This window comes from Rhincodon typus, chromosome 22 (genome assembly GCF_021869965.1).
Source record: "Rhincodon typus isolate 14 chromosome 22, sRhiTyp1.1, whole genome shotgun sequence".
In the NCBI taxonomy this organism is placed as follows: Eukaryota; Metazoa; Chordata; class Chondrichthyes; order Orectolobiformes; family Rhincodontidae; genus Rhincodon; species Rhincodon typus.
In genome coordinates this window covers 27,872,667-27,900,304 of record NC_063353.1, presented here as the reverse complement: position 1 = coordinate 27,900,304, position 27,638 = coordinate 27,872,667, and the positions used below count along the sequence as shown (strand labels likewise).

At 39.7% G+C, this 27,638-nt stretch overlaps 2 protein-coding genes across 15 annotated transcripts in view; one reads left to right on the top strand and one right to left on the bottom strand.

Annotated features, from left to right (window-relative positions):
• LOC109913613 (guanine nucleotide-binding protein G(i) subunit alpha-1) overlaps positions 1 to 27,638 on the top strand; it is a 1,176,207-nt gene that overhangs the window by 405,306 nt on the left and 743,263 nt on the right. The gene's annotated exons all lie outside the window — the stretch shown is intronic.
• magi2a (membrane associated guanylate kinase, WW and PDZ domain containing 2a) overlaps positions 1 to 27,638 on the bottom strand; it is a 569,288-nt gene that overhangs the window by 104,755 nt on the left and 436,895 nt on the right. The window lies entirely within an intron of this gene.

The following is a 27,638-nucleotide window of genomic DNA, read 5'->3' as shown; positions in this document are numbered from 1 at the left end:
ATGTATAAAAATCCCTACTAACTGAATTAAACATAGAAATTGAGAACCTAGGTGAAGTGTTAAGGCTCAATAAACAGATTGAGAAAATAAGATTTGAGAAAAATAAAGAGGACATAAAGAAAAGCATGAAACAAAAATAAAAAGATGTAAAGCCTGGGTTTAAAGAGCTGAAAGACTGCAAAAGAGTTAAGTTGTTCCACAATTTTAAGAAGATAGCATAAGTAAACATGATGTCTGGGTTTCAAATATTTTGGGGGTATGTGATGAAGCAACAGCATGTAGGTACTATAGTATGTTTGTAGTTTAGATAAAAGTTCTGAGCAAAATTAAAATTTTTACATTGATATATGGAGACACAAAAACATTGTAAATGGAATAGGATAAAGTTTAGATTCTGGAAGTGATTCCCAATCAAATTACATGTTTTTTCCTTGTATATTGTCCACCGTTATGAGAAAAATGCAAGGAAGAACTCAGATAGGACAGCTGCATTATGTAGTTCATGATTTTGCCCATTTTAGAAACTTGTGAATTCTCGAGTGGAAAAGAATCACTGACAAAGAAGACAACTTGAGTCTCCCTTTGGCTGTTTCATGATGATATAGTTATTACCTGTAACAAGGATCATACAATAGGGATGTCTAGGAAAGGGTGGAAACAGTTGATAGCTTTGTTATACTTAATCATTTGGTACAGATATTGTATTTCTAATTGTGAAAACATCCATAATTAGAATTTAAATTAAATTGCTCAAGGGAAGGGTAACTACATCCCACAGACACTGCGAATGAAAAATGTTCAGAACATAATACTGCTTTCCATAAACTTTAGTATTAAATCTTCAACTTGAAAATATAGTTCTGTCAACAGTTCAGTTTGTTGAAATACTCTGCAATGGGTGATTGAAACTTAGAGACTATAAAGTCTCAAGCTTGATTTCTGATCTGTACTCAGTGGGTTGATTTCAACTGGGGATGCAGCTGAAGTATCATAATGGCCTCAATGCCCTTATACTAGATACTATATCAAAACAAAAAGTAAAGTTCCCACTCTGAATTGATATTTTGGTGTTTATTTTGAAAAATGCCATTGCCTGTTGGTTAGAAAAAGGAAGGATTGGAGTCAGCTGCAATTTGCTCCAAATTACATTTGAGAGTGGGATCAGAAGGCCTCTTGATGAACCACTTCCTGATAAAAGCCAGCACCTTCAAGAAAAGCCATGGAGACCACCATAAAAAGAAAACTGAATACAAAGTCTCAAGCTTTTACTTTCCTTGCTGAAATTTAAAGGCTGGGCTTTAAGAAGAAACAAATGATTTTTTTGAGAGGCTGAATTAAATTATCTCAACTGAGGAAATTATGTTGTTAGTAAAGTGTGTAGAAATAACATCACAGAATGAAAACATTTCACATATGTTAATCAATAGTATAATTTTATCCATTGGCCATATATGTGGTTCAGAGTGGTAGCTGTAAAAATCTGTTTTCTAATCTACCTGTTCAGAGATGTTATTACACACCTCTGACACAAACCCAGATCTCCTGACTCAATGGTAAGGATACTATTACTGCACCACTGTATAGTTATGAAGACATTAAATGAGTGATTGGTAGCTCAGTAAAGTAAATATAAAAAGATGGTGAATTGTAACACGGTTTTTGGAATCAATCCAAAATCTTTGAGTTCAAAACACTATGGATCTTGACTGGAATTTTACAAGCCCCTTGGTGGCAGGCTGGGACATGGGAAAGTTGGCAAAATGGTCTGCGGAGCTGGGCAGTGAGTCTGATTTCTTTCATGCTTTGTCAAAAATGAGAAAGCCTGCAGATGTGTTGCCTTCTGGGAGCCCAGATGATCGACTTAACTGCTCAATTCAGGGTCGGTGTGGGCTTGTTGGGCGGAAGGGCCTGTTTCTACACAATAGGGATTCTATGATTGGTCATTAATGTGCTTCATCCTGGAGTTCCAGCATCAGCACTGTGGTCTGCCTGCTTTGGTGTAGTGACAGCTGCTGAGCTGTCATCTCCCTGATTGGGCCAGCAGCTTGTGGGGAGGGCTGCTGTCTTTAATAGACCCTCAGTAAAAAGATGCCTCTCTGGATCCTGCTGCTATAAAACTGACCTAGAATCGGGATAATGTGCACATTGCCTTAGCAGCTAAGACAAGAGAGTAAAGATAACAACACCTTGCTGTGATCAGCAATGGATGATCAGAATATGCTCATACACGCATATATATATATACACACACATGTTCAGCAGCACTAAAGTGATCCTAGTTTGAAAGCAAGCTTGTAAAGGGAAAATCACATTAACAGTATGACTATAGATTTATTTCAGCACTGAAGTTCATCAAAATTACACTGTCTATTTAATTATCAGCCATTCACATTAACACACACTAGAACGAGTATAACAAGCAGAGTTCAGCACAAACAATTGAGAACTGAGGGAAAATGCTGCACTCACGCCATAAATTCTTTTGCATTAGTTATTATACCTCTCAACTAGCATTCATGCAGATTAAACATAGAATTTTTAAGAATACTTAAAAGCCTCCAAAATTGAACGTTCCTATGTGAATTCTACCGATGCCATATAATTGGATAAAAAGGACAGATAATAGTGTAGGTTTCAGTAAGGATAAATTTTAATAAGTTGATCAAAAATTCACGATAAAACACCAGAAAATTATTCTGGTCCCTGCTGTGCACAAAGCTATGCTTCTTTTTGCAACCATTTTGACCCAGCATTTTTGCCGAACATTCACTTATACGACTCTTTAGCAAGGGGCTGATCCATAATAATATGGTGAGATGCATTCTGACATAGGGATCCACAGAATGGCATTAAAAAGGTGATGAATTTTGAGCATATTATAATTTTGTGTGCAATAGACTTGTGTTGTAAACAGGTAACTTCATTTTTTATGTTGGGTATTTTCTTTATGCTTGATTGTAAATTGTAGAGTACAAATATATAGGAAATTCTGACCTATTATTCCTATTATATTGTAACATATTGCTCAAGTTTATTAAATATTGTCATGACTTAACTGGGAAGAGGACACCAATAATTGTGCCCCACTGTTGCACAAGCCATCACAAAATGGCTAAAATACCAACTAGACCACCAAATGACCAATCTTTCTGGCTGACTGTCAGTCAGGACAAAAAATTCACACCAGGTTGTGTCATTAACAAAAATAATACACTTAATTTTAATAAGTGGCACAGAAAAGAAAGGATTTCTAATCTACTTCTATGGGACTTAAATGATACCCCTTTAAAAACCACAGATCTACCCACTCATTCGTGATTAAGACAGACAAGAGACAGATGGTTTGGTGCAGATATTTAGTTTAAAAAGAATATTGACAGGTATGCAAAATTCAAAAGAACATAAATCCAGATTTCAAGGATGGGTGAAATTGTCTCATGCGGTTCATCTTGATTTTTAGCACTAATGCCATGCTGCTGACTATAATATGATGGTCATTCTTCATCTTAACAGTTGATCCAACAGACCTAGGTCATTTCTTGTTACAAAAGTTCTTGATCTTCTTTTAAACTTTGAATTATTTTTTATTGTTTTCCCCATACAGAGGGAAAGATGGAGGTTTTCAGTTTGTGGGCTCTGGATGTCTCTGCTGCCCTAGTGCTTTCAGCTTTTTAAACAAACTGCAGCTCAACCAGAGTGCTGCTGTCAGGCAGAATTTCTTTAACTCAAGGACTCTCTGCTACTCAGTGTTCAAGTATTCACCTCCCTGATTCAAAATGCAACATTATCTTGAATGGCTGAAATGCACAGCACTTGATTATTTCCAAATCAGCTTATTGTCTCAAATAAAAGAAAATTGTGGGCTCTTACAATGTGAATGTCACTAAGAAATTTATTTAAACCAATTTTATTCAGAAAACAGAAGTTCAGAAAAAAGAATTTTTTTTTCTTACTGAGGCTAAATAAGCTTAACAATTCACTTTAGCAAAATAAAACAATTTAAGTTATCGATATCTTGGAAAGACTCATTGTAACAGGTGAAATATCATATGAGAGCAATATGTTGTAAATGTTCTAGTCAGCTTGCCTACATGTGTTTCCTTGGTAACATTTCAAAACTTGTGTTTATCCTACTCTGCTTGTGCTGTAGGAAACTGACTCTTTCTCTTCAACTCCTGGGTCTCCCCAACTTAAAAGAAAAATGTAAATAGGTTTTTCTAGTTTCTCCCCAAAATTTTATTATTCAATTAAATGCATAAAAGATTAATTGACTGGTATCCTTCTATCTGCTAGAGATGATGGGATTGCAGCTTCATGGAGTGTATGCTAAAATGCAAAAACAATCTCTCCATGAGCTGGACTGAAATTGTGAATTCATTTGAAATTTCGTGCACTCCTGTAGTGTGATTGCATGACAAATATGTTGAAACTACCCAAGTAGTTTGACTTCTGCATGCACACTGCTTTGTGGACACAATACGTCAATTCTGAGAAGTACCACAACGGAAAGCAATTCCATTCCCTCAATGCTTGGCTAGTATGTGATCACATATAATGAATTTGCAGGTCAATGCCTGCTATCTTTGCAGTAGTTGTAATGCTTTCATTCTGAGATATCCTGCAATGTCATCTGCATCTGAGCCAACACAAAACAGAGGGAAATTGGGTGACAAAGACCATCATTTGACAGCATATTACATTATACCATTCTGCAACATGGGCACAAAGGCCATGCTGCCACATGAAATGTGAATGAGCACATAATTGGGGTGCTTAAACTATGCTTCCACTGCATGGACCACTTCAAAGAAGGTCCGTAATATGAATGCCAAGATCTGCAGTGATCTCTTTTGCTTGCTTGTTTCATATTTCATATGCATGTTTTTCTTCCCTGTTGGGAATAGTTGAAAAGTATTGGAAGGATTAGTAACTGGTTTTTCAACATGTTTAAACTGTCATGAATGCTTCAAACATGAGTGACAATCCCTGGAAACCGATCAAGATTGATGCTTTTATCTTACACACAATCACACCTTCATGGGAAAACAGCCTTGTTGTCTGCTATGTAGTGAAAAGAGAGGAGGAGGAGAAAGAGGAAGGGAGAAGACAACAAATACAGTTCTTTACTGGCTAGCCTGCTTGTAAGCAACTAATCTAGTGGCAAATCCAGTGGAAGCATTCCTTAGTCTATGCTTGCCAAAATTCTGCACTTGCCTTTCTTTTGTCACAGACGATCACAGCATCTGTTTTGCCATAATGCCAAACAAAAGCCACCATAAAATAAATAGTCCAAGCAAATTTATAAATCAAACCATGAAATATTGCATACTAACATCCACTAGTCATGCCTGGACATTCATTTACTGTCTACTTTTCATCTGTCTTTGCCTATTCTATGTATTGTTAGTGGATGCAGCATGATTGATGAGAGGATAGTCTAGCAGGTTGACCTTGATCAGCAATAACACTCGTGGGTCTGGTTGTAGAGTGCAATATATCAGCTTGAATGGCAGCCCTCTGGCGTTATCCCTAATGCAGGGGCATTCGTGGAGTGGCAGTTGTAAGAAGGTGATTGTGGCCAGCTTGAGAGAGGACAGCAATTTCATGCTCCACTATGACAACCTGGCCAATTACTATTCCATCAGTCTACTCTTGTTCATCAGTGAAGTGATGGAAAATGAAATCAACAGTGCTATCAAGCAGCATCTGCTCAGCAATAACCTGCTCAGTGACTCCCAGTTTGGATTCTGCCAGGGAAATTTCACTCCTGACCTCATTACAGCCTTGGTCCAAAGGGGGCCAAAAGAGCTCAATTCCAGAGGTGAGGTGTAAGTGACAGTCCTTGGCATCAAGGTCACATTCAACTGAATGTGGCATCAAGGACCCCTAGTAAAACTCGTCTCATAAGCACAGTGGCTATAACAGCAGGTCAGAGGCTAGGAATACCGCAATGAGTAACTCACCTCCTGACTCCCCAAAGCCTGTCTACCATTTGCAAAACACAAGTCAGGAGTGTGATGGAATACTGCCCACTACCTAGATGGGTACAGCTTCAACAACACTCAAGATGCTTGACACCGTCTAGGACAAAGCAGCCAACTTGATTGGTAGTACATCCACAAACATCCATTCCCTCCACAACTGACGCTCAGTAGCAGCAGTGTGTACTATCTACAAGATGCACTGTAGAAATTCACCAAAGATCCTTAGATAGCATCGTCCAAAACCATAACCACTTCCATCTCGAAGGACAAGAGCAGCAGATACATGGGAATACAACCACCTGCAAGTTGCCCTCCAAGTCACTCACCATCCCGACTTGGAAATACATTGCCATTCCTTCTCTGTCGCCGGGTCAAAATTCCCTCCCTAAAGGCATTTAGGGTCAATCTACAGCAGGAGAACTGCAGCATATTCAAGAAGGCAGCTTACCACCACCTTCTCAAGGACAATTAGGGACTGGCAATAAATGCTGGCCAGTCAGTGATGCCCACATCCCACTAGTCAAATAAAAAGATTGGTGCCAAGTTTTTCCTACCTCCTTGACAATGAACATAGTTTTCTGACAGATCTGTCTGCTCACCAAGCATTTTTTTTTCCTGTCAGCTACCCTATCAAAATCTTTTACAGCAGAACCTGAGGGATTTGGGTCTTGGCTATAGACTAACTACATCCGGTCACTTACCGAATCCTGCTGTAAGCTGTACCGTAATGTCAGGGTTTCAATTGAATGTTTAAAGGTGGCCCCAATCCATGGTTTCTTCAACACCATTAATATGTCCCGAAATTGGCTTAACACGTTCCCACTGTTGATCAGCAGTCATCGCAGATGGCACCATACTAGTTATGTGACCCATCTGACTACTTCCTAAAAGCCAGTAATTAATTGACAAATACATTAAAACTAAATTGATACTTTTGACCATAACTGCCAGCTTGTATCCTATAATAAAACTTTATTTTGTAATTAATGTTTGATTTCTTACCATTCTGTTCCAATACTTTTCCCCATTCCTATCCTATGCTTCTGGATGTTGAGAGCCACCATTTTGTTTCTATTAGTGGTAGGTGAGGGAATAGAATTTTCAAAAGAGACGGGTCTCCAGCATTGAAATTACAAAGGAATAAACTCCGAGCTTGTAGCTGAATGACATATTTGCCCAGGAACTATTTAGATAACAAAATAAAGGAAGTAGGAGGCTTCAAAGAAAGGGAAGCAGGGTCTCAGATGAGCCTGTAGAATTGACTCACTCAAAAAGAACCTCATGACAAATGCAGGATCTAAAATAGATGGAAACATAATGTGGCTGGATGCTTTGGGGGTGAAATGGGCCTTGTTAATTTTGTGTGTAGAACACACTTGTACTGGAGTTACTGTAAATGAACATAACCATATGGGGGAAGTGGTAGTCTCAGCCCCTTACATTATGTGTCTAAGAAAACAATTGACTATTAACATAAACAAAGAAAGGCAGAAAACTGAAGAACAGAAAGGAAAGGAAAATGATGAATAGTTGTTCCAGACTTGATGTTGTGCTGAGGGAGGTTAGGAGGTTAGGTGCAGGTGCCCTGAAGTTTGGGTATGTTTGAATAAAGCTGCTCTTAACACAATTATGATTGGTGAAGGCTGCAGAAATAGTATGTTAATTTCATCAAAGCAATCATACTCTGAGCATTCACTGTCTCCCAATACCCAGAAACGTCAATTCTCTGATCATCTGGATTACTCACTGTACCCAATTTTGGACAGTTCACTAACTTCCAATTCCTGAAGTCCTGTATTCTCAAATGCAAATCCCATTTATGAGGCGCAGGTAACTTTAAATACTGTAGGTTACCTTTAAATGGTGCTGACATCACACAACCTTGAGCATCTGCTGTGCACTGCAGCCACTTGTCTGCAGGTTTAGCATTAGTAACATGGAAATCAGCAGGTAGCATGAAGAAATTTCAAGCAATTAATAGCCACCTTCTGCATCATAATAATTCATTCGATACCCAAGCACATTTTGGCCCCTGATCAATTTCACAGACCAACCCTTTTAGGCAGATTGTCAATGGACTTTAAGCTTCAAAATGTCTCAATTATGATGTAGACCATGCTTTAATAACAACAGTTTATATTTTTATGGCATCTTTATGGTAAGAAACATCCCAAGATGCTTTACAGGAGCATTATTACAGAAAAGGTCCGAGCCATACAAGGGATATTAAGCTATAGGCCAAAAGCTTGATCAAGGAGGTAGGTTTCAAAAGGCATTTTGAAGGAGGAAAATGAGATAGAGAAATCTAGGGAACTTGGACCTTTGCAATAAAATGCACTGCCACCAATGCTTAGAGCAATTATGATTGGGAATGAGCAAGAAGCCAGAATTAGAGGTGTACAGTCATCTCAGAACATTGTGGCGTTGCAGGGGATGCCCTGGTACAGGAGGGATATTATTAAACTGGAGAGGGTTCAGAAAAGACTTACTGGGATGTAGCCCGGAATGGAGGGTTTGAGTTATAAAAGTAGACTGGATAGGCTGGAACCTTATTCACTAGAGCGTAGGAGGTTGAGGGGTGAACTTATAGAGGTTTATAAATTCATGAGAAGCATAGAAAAGGTGAACAGCAAAGGTCTTTTCCCTAAGGTGGGGGAGTTCAAAATTAGGGGGAATATTTTTAAGGTGTGAGATGAAGATTTAAAAAGGACATGAGGGGCAACTTTTTTTTTTTTTTTTTTTTTTTACACAGTGTGTGGTTAGTTTGTGGAATGAACTGCCAGAGGAAATGGTGGATGCTGGTATAGTTACATTTTCAAAAATATTTGGATAGGTACATGAATAGGAAAGGTTTAGAGGGATACGGGTCAAATACAGGCAGGTGGGACTAGTTTAGTTTGGGAACGTAGGCATGATCAGGCTGGACCAAAGGATCTGTTTCCATGCTGTATGACTCTATGAGATTATAGGGAAGGGAAAGACCATGGAGGGATTGGAAAAGAAGAGAAAGAATTCAAAAATCGAGCCTTTAATATTTCAATGTACAGTGCAGAATTCACCATGAATACATAATTAAGTAATAAATTATTTGGTACACTGAGATTACATTTTTAACAATTAATAGACAAAGATAGACGATTAATTGGAAAAACTAAAATCACCTAATAAGCATTTTGTTTTGTACAGCAAGCTCTAAACTTACCAGAAACTTCTGATTTCTCTGTCCCTCAACCAGAGTTGTGGTAGTCATATCTGAATAGTATCCCCATTATTTTGAATAGTACTATATAGAGTGAAAGGTACTAGCTGTTAGCTGTTTTTCTATTTAACAAACATTCCTTTTCCTAGATAAAAGCTGTGTTAACCAGACTTGACTACATTGTTTGGCAATCTGGAAGCACCACTTGACATCACCAGGAGTAAATAAGCATATGTGAAGAAAAATTTTAAACTTTTGTAAAATATTTCTACAACTGCTGAGCATGAAACCATGCTCAGCAGCTAGATCATTAAGAATGTTTCAATTTTGTTCAAGTCATAATCTTTAATAATTGATGTGATATTCTTCACATGAAAACTTTTGATGCAAGCAAAGTACTGTAAAATGATATATAATACATATGGCTGTTTAACAAACTTAGGTGGCATAAATGATGTTTGAGAAAGAATGCTAACTGTTGGATAATGATGTAACAGACATGAATAAAACAAACACATGATTATAAATATCCAAAATAATAGCCAACTGACTGGTGAACCATGAGTAAACAATGGAAATACAAGAAAAAATATTTTTTGCAACCTTTTCTAGAGTTAATTTTATTGTATTCTGCAAGAAAAAAAGGATAATTCACATTACACACAGTAAACACTTGCAAGAATTTTACCATCTTTTTTAAAACATAAGTGCAGAGTTAAATAATTGCTTTACTTAAACATATTATTACAACTTTTGCTTTTGCCTATGGCCGACCTTCCTTCCCTGGTCATAGTTGAGTTTTCCAGTTGCGGCTATTTACACTCCTAGCACTGACTGATCCACTTGAAGAATCTGGAGTTAGCATTTGGATGAAGGGTTTGAAGAGATGTGTAAGCATAAATACTTACGGCCCAACGGTTCTCTCTCTCTCTTTCTACGTGCACTTGGTACCAACAAAAGTTTGGCTCAAGGGATGACTTTCAATAGATTGCAGCAAGGTAGCTGCTCTGCTACTTACGAAACCCTGAGCAAGAATCAGGCTGTCTATGAACGATTCAGCACCACGTTCCACACAAACATGCTGTGCGTTTATGGAAGAGAGGCAGCACCCATGCAGCTGCACTCCTGCCCTGATTCAAGTGGCTCTATGCACTGATGGGAGTCATCATCCTAGGTCTAAAACCCTTCCGAATGGATCCAGAAATCGTTGTCATGTTGCTGGACCTTTGCAAAATCTCCAGTTTGCACAGTATCCTGCCACAAGGATGTACAACTAAATATAAATTTCCTGAATGGAGAAGTAATTTTGTGTGCCCTTAACTTTGGTGCACTAAGGACTGTAGGCCTCAGCTGCAAAAATGTTCTGAACTTTAAAGTATCGTAGGCAGAGGGACAGTGACGTTACAGGGTCATAGAAGCTTACAGTAAAGAAGTCCTTTGGTTCGGCATGCAAGTCTTTGAAGTGGCAGACATGTTTAGTCCTACATCCCTGCTTTTGTTTGGAACCAAGGTCCTCATCTTCAAATATCAGTTGAGCTCTCTTTTAAAATTATGGAATTGGCTTCCACCACCTTTTCAGGGAGGGAGCTCCAGACCTTGACAAAACACTCAACATGAAGCTTTCTTATTAACACTCTAGATTTCTTAAAAATTATTTTAAAACCATATCATTTGGAAAATCACTTTAAGGTCATACCTGGAGGGCAAGCAGAACAGTCAAAACTTTTGCAATCTCTCCTCATAACTGAAGACTTTGAACCCTGGTAACACCCTTCTCATATCTTAAGTTATTTTCATCTTTCCTGGTATGTGGACCCCACAATTTCCCACCATGCTCTGGCTGAGACTTAAGAAGTGATTTCTAAAATCTCTGCATGACCTCTTTGCTTTTTTCATCACCATCAACTATTTTGCCATGGTTTGTTTGATCTGCAAACAAAATGGATATGGAGACATGAGTGATTAGAAATCTTCCTCCTTCGCCTCTTTGCTGGACCTAGTAACTGGGACATCACATTAGGGAAAATCTGGTTGATGTTTTTTGATTTTAAAAAGTAATATTCATTTAACTTCCAATTTGTTTTCCCCCACAACTTGATTAGTAATATAATTTAATACCGTTTTAAATATCAAGATATCCAAGTTTAGAAATTACTGAAGTACTTTTGCCAAAAAATGCATTTTTTACTCAATGCCTGTCTTTTCTAAACCAGTTACAGCACAAACAGTTTCATATTCAGTTGTGGTAAATGCAATGGCTGCAGTTTAAATCAATACTAATGTTGCAATATTTTTCTGGTTACTTCTGACTTCCAGATGAATGAAAGAATTAGACCGCAACAAAAAAGTGACTGGTTCCTTAATTTACTTGACCAACAACTACTTAAGTTGGAAGGTCCTTGACAATTATTTCAGATGTAATTACTGTATTTAATTTGAAGGGTTCGAAACAAAAAATCAGCTTGGAACCTACCAGAGGTATGTCTGACCAGTTTTATAGTAGCAATTCAGTGTGCAGCTCTTAAACAGTCGCTATTAATATAACTTGCATTGTAAAAATGATATTACAGCATTGTTATTTATTCATTGTTTATGTATTCTTAAGCACAATCAATTTATAGTCAAACTCTTACGCAGGGGATGACATGTGGTGCTCTATTGGTTTCAGTGATAGAAAAAAAAATCTTTGCAGGCATTGGTTAATTCAAAGTTTTAAAGTAATGGACAAAATATTTTTTCTGATGTTATTCTGGACATTAATTAAGGCATTAATTAGGTATTAGGAATGGTATCAAGGTAATAAGGAACTGGTATTGACTGCCCTACTTGAATGTAAAGATCATTTTATATAAATCATCATTTGCATTTGAGAATGTTTAGCAAACCGAATATAGCGGGATTCAAGCAAGGCTACAAAAATCCTTGCAAAGGTTGCAGTGTGAGGCCAGTTACTGTCTTCTTTGTTGACATAAATATGCAAGAGAATCAGCTCTAAAACTTTAAAATTGATGTACAATCTGATAGTAGAAGTAAAAATAAATTTCTCCTGAAACTATGTTCCTTGGCATCCATTTTGACCTTGCAATGTCTATCACAATTGACAGTATACTCTATCTTAACTGTTATGTTCAATTTCAATTTACCTTCAATTTGCACCCTAATCCTTAGCACAGCTTCTTGCCCAATTCACAATCTTTATTTTTTTTCTAATCAATCTGTTCTGAGATATTATGGCACACCTCTGAAGCAGGTGGGACTTGAACTCATGTACATTGGCCCAGAGGTAGAGACACTACCACTGCACCACAAGGTTTTTGGCTGATCCATGCAAGATGGGGAACTCATCAAGCATTGAACCACAGGCGTGAACCTATGTTCTGTCACTCCATAGTATATATCTCAATAAATGGGAAATATGTTTAATCTGGTATTTGTAATATTAATGGAAATTTTATTCCCTGCTGATGGGTTTAAAGGTGTGGCGTTGGAGGCAGGCTTGTATAAGCCAGTGCATCGTCCTCTTGCCACTTACTCACCTGCCAATTACCTGGATGCAACTTTATGCAAGGTGGAAGAGTTCAGGTTTCCTTGCTTTAGGCCTATTGAGGTACACTCCACACCTACAAGATCACACCTTACCCCTTTTACTCCCCTACTCTGTCCTCTCAAACCCATTCCCCCAACCCCTTGCTGCCTTGCCAGCCTGACCCTGACAAAATTCCCTCTACTTACTGTGGTGTCCAAGATTTCAACAACAATCTCTATGTGTCTGCCTGGTGTTGCTGGGACTACAGAACAGCCAGTTTACTGATTGGCCAACAGATTGGTCTACTGTGGGACTTCTGGTCCTTGGAGCCCAAAAATCAACCTCCAGCTTATTAATGGTCAAAGCAAGATGGTCAATCTTCTTGTGGATAGGCTCCCCACTGATGTTTTTGCTGGGGATGGCGCAGGGTGGGGAGGAAACAACCAAATCCAGCTTTGTTGTTTAAGATAAAGTTTAAAACTGAAAAAAAAAACAAACTTTGCTGAAATAAGCATTTTTTAAACTTATTCATTGAAGGAAAATTCATTCGCAACATATACCTTGATAGTTGCTTGAAATGTTTCGACCTCCAAATCTTCAACTATTACCACGCTTTGAATTATTAATATTGCAAGGTATGTGTTGTATAAGATAATACTCATGATGGGGTTAATGTTCATATTACATTGGCTCTACCCGTTCTACTGATGTCACACCCAGTGTGTGTGTACAGATAGAGACCTACTTTAGCTTTTGCAAGGTACTAATGCCTCTGTGCCAGCTCTCTAAGATCCTAGTAATTATTCCTAACCAAATGTAACTGTGCTTATTACTATTATGCAACTAATCCCTTATTATCCAAGAACTGCATATCTTCTGTATATATTCTATGGCAGTTTCCATCACTTATCCCTAGATAGGCCCAACATAAAGCAAAGGTGAAGGATGATTGGTGGCAGTGAACCATCTCAAACAAACCTTTTTCAGAACAACATACCGGCAGGGGTGACAAATAGTACAAGGTACCAAGATGGTCATCTGGGAAATGCTGCAGTATGCAGCACTCCATGAAGAAAGTATAATCTGGCTAACCTAGATCTTGCAAGTCCTGAAATATCAAAGGAAATCTCTGAGCAGCATGGCACAAGCTTGTGCCATTTCATGTTAACAGATTCTTTTTCACTCGGTGGGGGTGGGAGTGGGAGTCTGGAACTCACTGCTGAGAGGATGGTCGAGTCAGAAACTCTCGCAACACTTCTGCATTTTTAAATATTAACGTGCGTTCCCATAGCCTCCAGGGTTATGAACCAAGAGCTGGAAAATGGAATTAATGCAGTTAGATAGTTACATTGGTCTAAATGGCCTTCTTCTTTGCTGTAAACATTTATGAGCCTATGAGTACCACTGAAGGTTCTGACTACTTAATTTCAAAGAAAGAAGTATTTTCTTAATGTTCTAATCAAGGAGTTAAGATATTGGCAACAAAGGTAATAAAGATATTGAGGGAGACCAGAGCAAGTCAGTCACTGATTCTGATTGACGATACAATTTGTTATTCATGGGGTTAATGAAACAAAAATTATTATGTGGAGGCATATTTGGGGTGACAAACCAATCTCATTATACAGAGTTGGATTGAAGAGTAGCTTAATGAATGGACAGTAAGCTGGACACAGTCAGGAAGGAGGGATCACATCTGGAGTAAATAGTTTGGGGAATTTGGAGGCAGCATGGGAATTCAGCGCAGAGGGAAAGAGGTAGTTTTTGCTTGCTGTTTTTGTTTCACAGTTTGAAAGGTAGTTTTAAGGATAAATTGAAGCCCAGGTCTGGGGCCCCAGCACATAAGGAAGAGTGACATCACAAGAAAATCTCAAGTTCATTGGTCGGTAACAGCTACTAATTGACCATCTATTATATAGATCATTTTCAAATTGAAGGTAAATAGAAGCAATGTTTACAGCTTACAAACTAAAGCACCAGTAGGAAATTTAAAAAAAAATCAATTTAATAACTAAGTAAACAAAATAAAAATGCAGCGTGAGGTGATGTGTTGTACCTGCATGATGTGGGAGCTGGTGGACCACACTGGACTGTAGTCACCACATCTGCAGCAAGTGTTGGTTGCTTGAGGGATAACAAGTTGATGAGCTGGAGTCTGAGCTTTGAACACTGTGACACATCAGGAGGGTGAGAGTTATCTGGATGTTGTGTTTCAGGAGGTCGTCACACCCCCAGGTTAACTACCACTAATTCAGTCACTGGGCAGTCACAGGAGGGTGTGACTACAAGCCAGGCAGGTAGAGAGATCCAGGAGGTAGTGCTGATGGAGCCTCAGGTTTTGAGTTTGTCTATCAGGTTTGAGATTCTTGCTCCCTATGTGCATGAGAGTGGGAGCTGTGGGAGGAGCAAATTGACATAGCACCGTGGTAGAGGGAGCTATTCAAGAGTGGGGAGAAAAATGTAGTTGCAAGCAGTATAGTATAGACAGGGGGAGAGATACTGTTTGCTTTGGCCAGGATCGAGAGTCCCGAAGGCTGTGATGCCTGCCTGATGCCCGGGTTCAGGATAGTTTATCTGGATTGCAGTGAAGTGGAAGGGAAAAGATCCAATGTCATGATCCACGTAGGTAACAATGATATAGGTAGAAAAATGAAGGAGATTCTGCTGAAGGAATATGACAAGCGAGTGGCTAAATTAGAAAAAAGCAGAACCAAAAAGGTCATGATCTCTCAATTACTACCTGAGCCACAAGCTAATTAGCACAGGGTTAACGAGATCAAACAGATAAATGTGTGGTTGTAAGATTAGTGTGGGACAAATGTTCAAATTCATGGGACATTGATACCAGTACTGGGGAGGGAGGTAGCTGTCCTATGGGATGGACGCCATCTGAATCATGGGGGACCAGAGTCCTGCCGAATTGCATAACTAGTGCTGTGGACAGGGCTTTAAACTACATAGTGGGGGCTAGGGAGGTGGGTTCAGGTACATGGAAAACAATGGAAAAAGAATTCAAGGTGGCGGGGGCAGGGATCAGCAGAGCTTACTAAAATTTTCAGAACAAGTTATAGGACAAGTATGGAAGGCGTCAGGAATCTAACTTCAGGCACAGCACATAACGGGACAACTTTGAGAAGGGAGGCAGTCAATGTAGGACTGAGGGTGTTGTACTCAAATGCTTCCTGTCTATGAAACAAGGTAAATGAGCTTGTAGTGCAGACTGAAATTGGTGGTTCCGGTGTTCACAGTAGCTGCAAGGGGATTAGGGCTGGGAACTAAATATCCAAGGATACACAATCTACTGAAAGGACAGGCAGATGTGCAGAAGGGGAAAGGCTGCCTTTTTAAGGAGCAACACAATTAAATCAATAGCAAGAAGTGACATAGAGTCAGAGGGTGTAGAATCCGTGTGAGTAGAGTTGATGAACTGCAAAGGAAAAAAGTCCCTAATGGGCTTTATGTACAGGCCTCCTAGCTGTAGTCAGGATATGGAGAAGAAAATAAATCAGGAGGTAGAAAAAGCCATGAAAGAAAGGCACTATTAAAATAATCATGGGGCACTTCAATATGCAGGTGGACTGGGAAAATCAAGTTGGTAGCAGATCCCAAGAAAAGGAATTTGTGGAACATCTACAAGAATTTTTTTTGCGGCAGCTTGTGGTACAGCCTATTAGGGAACAGGCAATTCTGGATTTGCTGATGCATAATGAGGCAGAATTGATTAGAGAGCTGAAGGTGAAGGAACCCCTAGGGCGTAGTGACCATAAGATAAACTGCAGGGAGAATTCTGAGAGGGAAAGCTGGAATCAGATGTAACAATATTGCAATTGAAAAAAGGTAACTACAAAGACACGAGGGGAGGAGCTGGCCAGAGTTGACTGAAAGGGGATCCTAGTAGAAAGACGGTGGAGCAGCAATGGCAGGAGTTTCTAGGGGTAATTTGGGATGCTCAACAGAAATTCATCCCAAAGAAGAAGAAACATACTAATAGGAGGACAAGACAACCGCAGCTAGCAAGGTAAGTCAGGGACAGCATAAAAGTATGACTGTACAATGTGGTGAGGATTAGTGGGAAGCCAGAGGATTGATAAGCCTTTAAAAGCCAGAAGAGGACAACTCAAAAGCATAAGGGGGAGATGATGAAAGCTAGTAATAAAGTAGCTCGTAATATAAAAGAAGATGACAAGGCTTTTTAGACATATACATGGTGACAGAGACAAGAGCGGACATTGGTACATTGGAAAATAAGGCTGGAGAAATACTAATGGGGAACAAAGAAATGGTGGAGGAATTGAATTGGTTCTTTACATCAGCTTTACTTGTGGAAGACACCACCAGCACACCAGACCTTCAAGAGAGTCAGAACAGAGGTGAGTGGCCATCACTAAGGAGAAGCTGTTGGGGAAGCTGGAAGGTCTGAAGGTGGATACATCACCTGGACCAGATGGACTATACTCCAGAATTCTGAAGGAGATAGCTGAGGAGATTGTGGAAGTACTGGTAATGATCTTTCAGGAATCACTCGAGTCAGGGAGTGTCCCAGAGGATTGAAAGATAGCTAATGTAATGCCCCTGTTTAAGAAGGTAGTGAAGCAGAAGACAGGAATCTATAGGATGGTTAGCCTGACCACAGTTGTTGGTAACATTTTAGACTTCACTATTAAGATTGAGACTGTGGAGTACTTGGAAGTGCTCGGTAAAATATGGCTGAGGTAGGATGGCTTTGTCAAAGGGAGATCATGCCTGACGAATCTGCTAGATTTTTTTTGAAGAGGTAACGAGCAAATTAGACAAAGGACTGCCAGTGGATGTGACCTACTTGGATTTCTAGAAGTAACAAGATGGAACACTGGAGGTGCTAAATAAGCTCCCATGGTGTTAGCTGCAAGGATACAAGGTTGGCTGACTGGCAGAGGGCAGAGAATGGGGATATTGGGGTCTTTTTCAAGACGGCAGCCAGTGACTGGTGGAGTTCCACAGGGATTGGTTTTGGGAACACAACTATTCACATTTTCATTAACGATCTGGATGAAGGAACTGAAGTTATTGTTGCTAAGTTTGCAGATGACACAAAGGTAGGTGGAGGGACAGATAGTGCTCAGGAAGCAGGGAGACTGCAGAAGAACTTGGACAGGCTAGGAGTGTGGGCAAAGAAGTGGCAGATGGAAGACAATGTGGGAAAGTGTGAGGTTATGCACTTTGGTAGGAAGAATAGAGGCATAGACAAGTATCTAAATGGGGAAAGGCTTCAGAAATCTGAAGCACAAAGGGATTTGGTTTCTTAGTTCAGGATTCTCTTAAGGTTAATGTGCAGGATCAGTAGTCAGCCATGAAAGCAAATGCAATAGTCGCGTTTATTTCAAGAGGATTAGAATACAAGAGCAGAGATGAACTGCTGAGGTTGTATACGTCTCTGGTCAGACTGCATTAGGAATATTGTGAGCAGTTTTGGGCGCTGCACCTAAGAAAGGAAGTACTGGCATTGGAGGGGGTCTAGAGGGCATCGACAAAAATGATCTTGGGCATTAAGGGTTTGTCATATGGGGAGCAGTTGAGGATTCTCATTAAATACTTGATGGAGTTTAGAAGGATGAGGGATGATCTCATTGAAACTTATAGATTACTAAAAAACTTGGTTAGAGTGGACGTGTTAGTAGGTGAGACTAGGATCCGAGGGCACAGCCTCAAAGTGAAGGGATGATATTTTAGATTGAGATGAGGAGGAACTTCTTCATCCAGAGGGTGGTTAATCTGTGGAACATACTGCTGCAGAAGGCTATGGAGGCCAAGTCATTAAGTGTCTTCAAGACATGAGATGAAATAGGTTCTTGATTGGCAAGGGATTAAGAGTTACAGGGAAATGGTAGGAGAACGGGGTTGAGAAATATGATCAAATGGTGGACCAGACTCAGTGGGCCAAATGACTTAAATTTGCTCCTATATGTTATTTCTTATGGAGAAATTGAAGTTAGAGCAGTGAAATGAATCCCCGTAAGGCAACTGATTTTATCTTGGTAATGAAACGGCTGATTCAAAAGTATTGGCCTTACTGCAGGTGTATGAGCCATGAGCAAAAGCAGAAGAAAATGAGTTGCTACAGGAGTAGCATCCTAGATTGTGCTGTGACAAGATCTTGGACTCATAGAATTAGACAAGAAGTGGAGTCTATGAGAGAGGGAGATGATGTGGGAATTCAGTTATCTGACATTATTCTTGAATCTCTAAATATAAAAGCTGAAGGAAAAGAGAATGAACCTGACTTGTTTACCTCACCTTCTTTAATAGAAATGCAACGCGATTCTTCCTGAAGAGATAGTGCTGTACTAGACCATCTAGTGTGAGGGAATACTCCCCAGTTGCCTGGATGAAAGCAGTTCCAACAACACTCAAGAAGCTTGAAACCATCCAGGACAAGGCAGCCCCTTGATTGGCACCACATCCACAAGCATCCACTTCCTCCACCACTAACACTCAGTAGCAGCAGTGTGTACTATCTACAAAATGCACTGCGGAAATTTACCAATGGTTGTAAGACAGAATCTTCCAAACCCACAACCACTGCTACCTAGAAGGTCAAGGGCAGCAGATATATGGGAATAACACCACGTTCAAGTTCCCCTCTCCAAGCGACTCACTAACCTGATTTGGAAATATTTTCTGAAGAAGGGTCCCGACCCGAAACATCAACTTTCCTGCTCCTCTGATGCTGCCTGACCTGCTGTGTTCCTCCAACTCCATATAGTATTTTCTCTGACTCCAGCATCTGCTGTTCTTTTTATCTTGGAAATATTATCACCATTCCTCCACTGTCGCTGGGTCAAAATCGTAGAATTCCCTCCCGAATGGCACTGTGGTCAACCGTCAGCAAGTTGACTCCAGTGGTTCGAGAAGGCAGCTGACCATTACCTTTTCAAGGGCAACTAGGGATGGGCAATAAATGCTGGCCAGCCAGTGACACCTACATCCCACAAAATGAATAATTAAAAAAAAGACAGCTGACTCAGAAATTGAATCAGAACTCAACACCTGAGCGTTATTGTTTAAAAGACAAAGTGTTAATTAGGAAATGGAAACCATCTCAAATATCTGCCAATGAAAAATAGGTTATACTCCATAAGGTGATAGTTCAATTTGAGTATCCTAATGAACTGTTACAATGGCTCATGAAATTATAATGGCAGGTAACTTTAGTATTAGGAAAATGTAGCCTAAAATGTTAAAACATTTTTATTGGTCAGGAATTACATAAAAATATACTGAAATCTTGCCAGAAATGCCATACAATCAGGTTGTTAGGAAAACCCCAACCATTGATTAACCATGTTTCATGCTAATATATTGAAGTGGTAACATGGCAGGAAAGGTAGTCAGAATGGAATAATATTTATAGTGAAGAAAGAAATGGAGAATTAATAAAAGCATCAGATTGATTTGAGACGAATTAAGACTTCAGTAATCAGATTGCATAATAGGAAGTGCTTAAATAAAGATGCAATAACTTGCTATCATCCAGAATGTGATCAGTGACTTACAAAAATTATTGTAGACTCATTACTCAATATGTGTAAATGCACTGGAAAAATGTCTTTGGTCATACATGATGTTAATGTTGAGGATGCGTTGTCCATAACACTATGTTCTCTCCAATTGCTTTTTGACTGCCCCGACCTCCAAAGTTCATGCATGGTAGTGACAGGCTCATCCAGAAGTCAATGCATGAGCACACTGATTGGCATGCATGGGACCTCTTAATGGCTCCAGAGCTGCTTAGAAAGAATATTCGCCTGACTCAGTGGGGGAAACATCAACAATAGCTGGAGTTTACCTATTGTGATGATGCCAAAACCGGAGGGAGCACAAAGATTATGTCACAATTATTACAAAAGCAATTAGGAAATAAAGTTGGAATCACACCTGATTCCATGATTGGAGGATTTCACTGAGATGATTAGACAAACCTGTTTGGTTACAAACATTAACATCAACTGAAAGTGCAAAAGAAATCTAAGCTTTTGTGACATCAGCTACACTTCATCAATGTAAAGTTATGCTGTTAGGACTGAAAAACAGCAGCAACTTTTGAATGATTAACTAACAGGGTCATCAAAGGATTACACAACAGTGTTGAGTACATCAATTGCCCATTTCCCAATTGAACATCTTATTACTTTTCCCTTAAATTTTCCAACAAATGTTGCCTTCAACAACTTTAATATTCCCTTAAGTGACTTAAAGACTTGATTTTCCCCAACTGAGTTGACAATCGTATCCCTCTATGTTTATTCAAGTCATCACTGGATATGTTGCATATTGTCCCCATCTGCATCAAGTATCCTATTGTATTCCCAGAGGTTCTTCAGTTCATCTTAACACTAGATGGTTTGCTGTTTTATTTTGTGATTATTTCCTTGCATGATTGTATCCTGCATTTAATTGTGCAATTATAATGCACAAACTTAATTACTCTATCAATGTTTGCAGCTGGATAATTATTTCCTACTTTCACTATGTATGAAAACATTCAGCTTCTGTACATTTACTGCCACTCTTTATATGTTTGGCCTGTTAATCCTTCCCTTTGCCTCATAAATTTAACCCTCCTCTGCCATCTTATTTGCCATTTAAAGGCAATGTTACGCAGTTAAGTGCCATCTAGTTTATAAGCAAAGCTATCCCTTGTCCTAGAACATGCCTAAACATTCTTTAGTCTAAAGTTTTTATTCAATTGCATCCTTTTTAACAATACTTTAATGCATCTATTCTGTTTCCATTGAATATAGCTAATGTGTGCAATCTAAACTTACTATTCTCAAAATCGTCCACTTTTTGTAGAATGATTGGAAGATCACAATTCGACCTTTTCTTGTATAATTGATTTTGAAACTAATAATTTCTGACTGCTTTCTTTTCCAAAAGTGTTTTCAAATCTTTCTTTATATGCGAGAATCTAATCTCTCCCTTTACTCTCCATAGACATTCAGGCTATTAAGGTTTGCTTGTTCCTCCTGGAAAAACTGGTAGGTATACACTTCCGATGGATTAAACTCCAGTCATATCCATGAGCACACATGGAGTTCCCAAGCCTTGGCCTCACTAATGCATGAAAAAACCTACACTCCATCAGTTCTGAAAATTGGTCTAAATTTAAATGTTAACATGTCTTTTTCATTTTCATACTCTGCCAGTTTTACTGTGTATTTTTAAAACTTCCTGTTCTGAAGTCAAATTTCATTTTTTGTTTCACAAGTTCTTATTATCTGAAGGATCAATATTGTAGGAATGAAATTGAACTTAGTTGGGGTGTCAAAATGGGTGGTAACAATGCCCTACTGTAATTTGATTGATTTTCCATATCATTGACTCCTAATGTCCAAACTTGTGTTTTAGTGAGTAAATATCAGCAAAGTTCAATTTCAGCTCCTACATTTTTAACTGGCTTACATTCAAATACAAGTTTCTGTTTTCACCTCCTGAAAAATTGTTGATTTCAGATAGAGAGGCACACCTGTGTTTCTCCAATTTTTGTACTTAATATAAATAAAAAACTCTCAGAACATACAACCTGGAAGATGTTCATAATGCAGCTGATTCTTCTTAGACTGAATACTAAATTAATCTATCCATAAATGGGTTAATTAAAAGAACAAAGAGATTAAGGAACTCCGTGGCAACTGTTGCTCGGATCTCTTAGCTAGAATTAGTTGCTTATCCTAACAGGCTTTTTCCATTGCTCACAGCAACATACCAAGTGACATCATGACAGGAGAAGATGGTATCATGGTATTGTTGATAGATTACCAATCCCGAGACCCACGTAATGTTCTGCAGATTCAGGTTCAAAACCCACCAAGGAAAAAATGGAATTTGCAATTTAATAAAATAATCTAGAATTTAATATCTGATGATGACCATGAAATTGTCATAAAAACTCATCTGGTTCACTGAAGTCTTTTAGAACTTGTTCTTAAATCAGATTTTCCCGAAAGGAAGGAAACTGTCATCCTTACCTGTGGAGAGTTCCATGGTTCCAGACCTACAGGAATGTGGTTGACTCTCAACTGCCTTCTGAAATGACCTAGCAAGCCATTCAGTTGTATCAACTGCTTGAAAGGAAAAAAGGAATGAAATGGGATGGACTACCCAGCATTGGCTAACACACTGGAAATGACAATGGCAAAGGCAAACTCAGCCCTGTCAATCCAACAAAGTATTCTTTACTAACATCTGGGGACCTTTTGGTGCCCAAATTGGGAGAGCTATCAAGCCTGATTTCTTCATAGTCATGGAATCAAAACTTACAGACAATGTCCCAGAAAATACCATCACCATCAGCAGGGCACAGTTGTATAAGTCAAGAGCGAGTTGCCTTGGAAGTGTTCAATATTGATTCCAGACACCATGAAATCATGTGGAACTCGATTAAACATGGGCAACAAAACCTTCTGCTGATTACCACATATCATACCCCCCCTCAACTGATGAATCATGTTGAACATCATTTGGAGGAAGGTCTGAAGGAGGAGAGCTTCAATATCCATCACCAAGAGTGACTCAGCATCACACTACTGACCAAGCTGGTCAAGTCCTAAAGGATATAAGCTGTCAGGTTGAGTGCATATCAGGTGGTGAGGAAACAAAAGAAAGCGAAAAATGTACTTGACCTCATCTTCATCAGGCTGCCTGCCTCAGATGCAACTGGTAAGAGTAAGCACTGCACAGTCCTTGTGGACATTATTTACATTGATAATATCCTCCATTGAATTGTGTGAAATCATCACTGTGCTAAATGGAATAGACTTTGAATAGATCTAGCAACTTTAAACTGGACATTTATGAGGCGCTGTGGGCCAATAGCAGCAGAATTGTACTCCAACAAATCCGTAGCCTTGTGGCATGACATAGGTTCAATGGAGAGTGCAGCAGGGCATGCCAGGAACAGTACCAGGCATACCTAAAAATGAGCTGTCAACCCGATAAAGCTACAAAACAGGATTACTTACGTGCCAAACAGCATAAGCAGCAAGTGAGAGACATAGCTAAACTATTCCACAACGAACAGATCAGATCTAAGCTCTGTAGCTCTGCCACAACCAGACGTGAATGATTCTGGACAATCAATTAACTTCATCAGACAAGGCAGCACCACAAACTATCCCATCATCAATAATGGGACAGGCCAGCTCAACAGTGCAAACATAATAAGGGTGATGTTTGCAAAAATCTTCAGGTAGAAGTACCGAATGAATTATACATCTTGATCTCCTCCTGAGGTTTGAAGCAAAACAGATGTTGTCTTCAACCAACTTAGTTCACCCCATGTGACATCAAGAAACTGTTGGAGGCAGTGGATACTGAAAAGGCTGTGGACCCTGACAACATTCTGCCAATAGTACTGAAGACTTGTGCTCCAGAATTTGCCACACCATTAGCCAAGCTGTCTCAGTACAACTGCAACACTGGCATCTACTCGACAATGTGAAAATTTATGTCCTGTACATAAAAGAACAAATCCAACCTGGCCAGTTATCACCCCATCTGTGTATTCTTGATAATCAGAAAAACGACAGAAGGCTTCAGCAACACTTCCCTAGCAGTAACCAGCTCGAGTTCTACCAGGCCCGCTAATCTCCTGACCTCATTACAGCCTTTGTTCAAACATGGACAAAACAGGTGGACTTCAGAGGTGGGTGAGAGTCACTGTCCTTGACTTCAAGGCCACATTTGACTGAGCGTAGTATTAAGGAGACCTAGGAAATCTGGAGTGGATGGGAGTCTTGGGGGAAACTCTACACTAGTTAGAATCATACATGACAGAGACGAAAGTAAATGCAGTCATCTCAGCTCTAGCACATCTCTACGGGGTTCCTTTGAGTAGAGTCCTAGGTCTAGCAGCTTCATCCAGTTTCCTCCATTTTAAGATTAGAAATTGGGATTTTCGCTGATGATTGTACAATTTCAACACCGTTCATGAGTCCTCATGTGCTGATGTAGTCCATGTTCAAATGCAGCAAGATTTGGATGATATCTAGCCTCGAGTTCCATAAGACCATAAGACATAGGAGCAGAAATTAGGCCATTCATCCCATCGAGTCTCCTCCGCCATTCAATCATGGCTGATATGTTTCTCAACCCCATTCTCCCGCTTTCTCCCTGTAACCCTTGATCCCCTTGACAATTAAGAACCTATCTATCTCCATCTTACATATACTCAATGACCTGACCTCCACAGCTTTCTGTGGCAGTGAATTCCATAGATTCACCAGTCTCTGACTGAAGAAGTTTCTCCTTGTCTCTGTTCTGAAGGATCTTCCTGTTACTCTAAGGCTGTGCCCCCGGGTCCTAGTCTCTTCTACCAAAGGAAATATCTACCCAACATCCACATTGTCCAGGCCATTCAGTATTCTGTAAGTTTCAATTAGATTCCCCTCATCCTTCTAAACTCCATCGAGTATAGAACCAGAGTCCTCAAAGCTTCCTCATTTGTTAAGCTTTTCATTCCTGGGACCAATCTCGTGAACCTCCTCTGAACCCGCTCCAGGGCCAGTACATCTTTCCTGAGATATGGGGCCCAAAACTGTGCACAGTACTCCAAATGTAGCCTGACCAGAGCCTTATAGAGCCGCAGAAGTACATCCCTGCTTTTACATTCAAGTCCTCTCAAAATAAATGCCGAAGTTGTACTTGCGTTCCTGACTACTGACTCAGCCTGCAAGTTTACGTTGAGAGAATCCTGGACTAGAACTCCCAAGTCTCTTTGCACTTCAGACTTCTGAATTTTCCCCCCATTTAGAAAATATTCCATACTTCTATTCTTTTTTACCATGCACTTCCAAGTATTCAGAAATCTCATCCTTCATAATCAACTCTAAAATCTTACCCATGACCGAGGTTAGGCTAATCAGCCTGTAATTTTCAGCCTTTTGCCTTACTCCCTTTTTAACAGGTGTGTCATGTTAACAATTTCCAGTCCTCTGGGACCCTCTCTGACTCTAGTGATTCCTGAAAGATCACCACCAACACCTCCACTATCTCTTCAGCTATCTCCTTAAGAACTCTGGGGTTAGTTCATCTGGTCCTGGTAATTTATCCACCTTCAGGCCATTCAGTTTCTCTAGCACCTTTTCCTTGGTGATGGCCACCATACTTAGCTCTGCCCCCTGACTCTCTTGAATTTTTGGGATATTACTCATGTCTTCCACCGTGAAGACTGACGCAAATTAATTATTCAGTTCCTCAGCCATTTCCTTGTTCCCCACTACCATCTCTCCACTGTCATTTTCCAGCAGCCCAATGTTCACTTTTGTCTCTCTTTTTTCCTTTATGTATCTAAAGAAACTCTTACAGTCCTCCTTTATATTATTGGCTGGCTTACTTTCATATTTAACCTTCTCCCTCCTTATTTCTTTTATTGTTGCCCTCTGTTGGTCTTTGTAAGCTTCCCAATCCTCTGGTTTCCCACTGCCCTTCACCACATTATGTGCTTTCTCTTTTGCTTTTATGCTATCCCTGACTTCCCTAGTCAGCCATGGTTGCCTCATTGTCCCTAATGCCATGCTTCTTTTTCCGAGGGACAAATTTTTGCTGTGTCTCCTGAATTACTCCTAGAAACTCTTACCATTGCTGTTCCACTGTCATTCCTGCTAGGCTCCTCTCCCAGTCAATTCTGCCCAGCTCCTCCCTCATGCCTCTGTAGTTGCCTTTATTCAACTGTAATACCATTACTTCTGATTCTATCTTCTTCTCAAATTGCACAGCAAATTCAATCATATTATGATCATTTTCTCCGAAGGTTCCTTCACCCTAAGCTCCCTTATCAAGTCTGCCTCATTGTACAACACTAAATCCAGTATTGCCTGTTCCCTAGTGGGCTCCACCACAAACTTCGCAAAAAGTCATTTTGTAGACATTCTACAAATTCTTTTTCTTGCAATCCACTACCAACCTGATTTTCCCAGTCCAACTGCACATTGAAATCCCCCATGATCACCGTAACTTTGCTTTTCTTACACACCTTTTCTGTCTCCTGGTGTATCTTGCGCCCTAGCTCCTGACTACTGTTTGGAGGCCTGTACATAATTCCAACTATGGTGTTATTACCTCTGCGGTTCCTCAACTCTATCCACACAGATTCTACACCATCTGACCCTTTCATTTCTTACTATGACTTTAATTACATTTCTTTCTAATAAGGCAACCTCACCCCTTTTGCCCACCTGCCTACTTTTTTGATAAGATGTATATCCTTGAATATTCAGTTCCCAATCCTGATCCCCTTGCAGCCATGTCTCTGTGATGTTCACCATGTCATATCTGTCAATTTCAATCTGTGCCACAAGCTCATTTACCTTGTTTCTTGTACTGCATGCATTCAGATATAGCACCTTCAGTCCTGTATTAACAATCCCACTTCTCATTGCTGCTCGTTTATCCAGCATGCTTAAAGTTTGATTCCTAAGCCTTTCCAAACACTCTGTTGCATTTGTGTCTGTGTTGAAGACTTTAATAATCTCTCCTGAGTTCTCCTTTCCCATCATTTTTTTCATTTTTGTAAGTGGCAAGTGATAATTGCCCCATACAAGTGCCAAGCAATTGCCATCTCTAACAAGAGAGCATCTAACTTTTGTCCCTTGACATTCTGCTGTATTGCTATCACTAGATGCCCCACTATCAACATCCTGACGGTTACCACTGACCAGATATTGAGCTGGACTCGCACATAAATACTGTGGCTACAACAGCAGATCAGTGGCTAGGAACCCTGCAGCGAGTACCTCACTTTGGACACTCCAAAGCCTGTCCACCATCTGCAAGGCACGAGTTAGGAGTGTGATGGAATTCTCCCCACTTACCTGGATGAGTGCAGCTCCAACAACACTCAAGAGGCTTGATACCATCCAGGACAAAGCAACCCTCTCGAGTGGCACACATC